We start from the raw sequence: 3203 nt of genomic DNA on the forward strand, positions 1-3203 counted from the left end.
AATCAAATATGACCATAGTATATTTTATTTGCAAATGACATATTTTTGACTACAAGACTCGTGGCAGAGTTAAAGCTAAGCTAGGGTTATGGAGACGAACCTTGAAGCCTGAATGGTTCAAAATCACATTTTGAACATATGTGATGTAAAATATGAGACTAGTATGGAAATGAGGTTTGATACCCGTACTAACCAAAAGAAGGATGTTTCAAGTATCTTAAGTCCATAATCTAAGATAATAGAAAGATTAATAATGATGTGGATTAAAAAAGTCTCATGTCGTGAGTGTTGTGTGACAAGAAGGTGCCAAATAAAGTTACATACAAATTATGTAGAGTAGTGGGTAGATTGACATGCTGTATAGAGAGAAATGTTGGTCAGTGAAGAACTCTTACGTCTAGAAAATTAAAATTGAGGATATAAGGTTATTGAGAGTGATATATGAGAATACTAGAAGAGATAAAATTAAAATTGTAAGATTTTTGGGACAAGATGAGTGGGGCCTTGACGAAGGATAAAATACAAGACATGAGGCTGAGATGGTTCAGAAATGTGAAAATGAGTTGGCTATAAATGATTTCAGGAGAGATAGATGTAGTCAAAGAAGTATTGACTGAAGGTGATTAGATAAGACATGGTGCAACTTCAACTTATCAAGGATGCGACCTTAAATACGAGATTTTAGTGAATACAAATTAGGATAAAAGGTTAGTTGATAGTTAATTATTGTCTCTCTTATCTTCCATACTAGTCGTAGTAGTTTCAACTTGTAGTTTCTTATTTTCTAATTTGTTATTATGTATTATTCTTTGTACTTTGATTATCATATTATTTTATTGTAATTACTATTCCTTTTTCAAAATATTCTATCGTGCCTTGTTTGGTATTTTGCCTTGGCTCTTCACACCATTTATTTTCTTGAACCAAGGGCCTATCAAAATCAACATGCCTTCCAAGATAAGGGTAAAGTCTTTGTACACAGCACCCTCTGCACATCTTACTTGTAGATTATAGTGGTATCGTTTATTGTTGTTGATTTTTAGTATGGGTAAAAAACTTAAGTTTTAAAACATAAAATCAACGTCTCTTAGATATACATTTAAAACATTTAAATTTTAAAACATGTAATCAGTAGTCCACGTTCAAAGATTTATCACGTATAACTAGCATATCTTTTTGAGATATATATTTTGCGAGCAAGTTTTCTCTAATCTACTTCCAAATCAAGATCTTTCTTACTACGAAATAAAAATCAAGTGGATCCCCTTTTCAGTTACCCTCACCAATCCCTCGAGAGTATATTCTTTTTTTGCTTGGACTAATATGAGTTTAACCCTTTTTTCATCGGGTCATAATCAATAGCTGATGGAGTTTAGAGAAGTATTGTCTCACCAACTTGATCTTTCACGAAAATTGTATGTACAATCATGCCTTAAACAGGTAAGTCCTTTGTCGCTCAAGTGTATAACATAGATCCTTCTATTAGCCCTTTTTCTATTACTTAATGAAAGAATCTACCGACTTCCTTAGTAGTCTCAAATTTCTCCAGTATCAGCATTTTATTTTAGAGATACATATTAAGTGTAGGTAAAATACATAGAGTCAGAGCTATAATTATCTGAGGATGATCAGGCGAATACCTTCCATCAGAAAGTTATATCGTATATAAGTAAAATGCTACTTGATAGATTATATTTGATGCTTTGCATACCTTTGCAACTACTTGATGGGGTAGCTTAATGGTAGCCGGTGTCCAAGAAAAGCCTACATGTGAAAGGTTTGATTCTCAATAGTTGATACTTCTTTTCACGTGAGTTTTCAATATTACGATCCTATGAGAATTTGGACTTCGAATACATGTATCTGGTGCATCCACATATATGTATCTCGGATACATGGGTCAAAATTAAGTGTAATTCGATACATTGTATCCAAGTTAATTCGCATGTATCTAACTCTTTCGTTTGTCTCTCTCTTATCTCATTCTCCTTTCTCCCTATGTATTTGTATTTCAAAATATATCTAGTATCACATATACATGTATCTGTATTTGGGATACATAGATTATCTCCTTGACTCCCTCTTAACACACTCTCTCTCTCCCCTTTCAGTGTATCTAATAGTAAAAATACATATATCTAGGTAGGGGTGTCAAAAATGAGCCCAGTATAGGTAACCTGTCCAATCCGTTCAATATTTTATAGGTTGGACTGAAGATAATTTGAATTGGATTCAAACTCAACTCATTCAAGCCTTGGCCCATTTTAAAAAGAATTTTCAATTGAGCTCAATTTAATCTCCAATTTCAGCCCATTTTAAGATTCTTTATTCGCATTGATATAATGTATGTTCTTACATTTAAGTTATGAATTACTATTTGTTTTATATATTTTATGGAATTTATCTGTCGATATGTAACTTTTTATTTTATTCTCTTGAGTTGAAATTTAAATTATGGTTATAAAAGTTAAATTCTAATATGTTAAAATTATTGAGATTAAGCGGGTCATGACTCTACCGATTTTTAGCTCATTTGAGCCCAACTCATTTGAGCCCAAAGTAAACTCAACTCAGTCTCTAATGCAAACTATTTTAATATCTTCAATTTCAATCGAACCCGCCTATTTGACACCCTACATTTAGGTGCATCTGACTTGAAATATGATATGAAATTATTAATTAATGTGAAAATATATAATTATTTCATATTAAGAGAAAACTAGTAAATATGGTAGGAATATTTGAGTAATTAAATAGTTTTACTTGAAATAATCTTTATGAAAGGAAGCATTTTCCATCAAGGTTATTTTACGAGATTGCCTGGTTAGCCTACTTATATATTGTAACTCATCTTGTAATATATATCCCTAAGCTAGAAGATTTTCAAGATTTTGTATCAATTTTAATTTCTTAATATATTCACTTGCACAATATTAGTTGACGGTACTTGTTTTAGGATCAAATTAATTCTTTTGGAAATTTTACATAAATTTTAAAGTGTTAAAAGCTAATCATATTCTATTTCTATTTTTTTTCTAAATTATAAAATCTCTTAAATTTTGTGAAATCCGAATTTCGATACATTGCGTTCTGATTTCAGATACATCACTCAATATCTTAATATATCATGTACGTCGTGATACAAAGTGTGTGCGTGTGTGTGTGTAAGTATATATATATATATATATATATATATTAAACTC

This window comes from Solanum pennellii, chromosome 12 (genome assembly GCF_001406875.1).
Source record: "Solanum pennellii chromosome 12, SPENNV200".
Lineage (NCBI taxonomy): Eukaryota > Viridiplantae > Streptophyta > Magnoliopsida > Solanales > Solanaceae > Solanum > Solanum pennellii.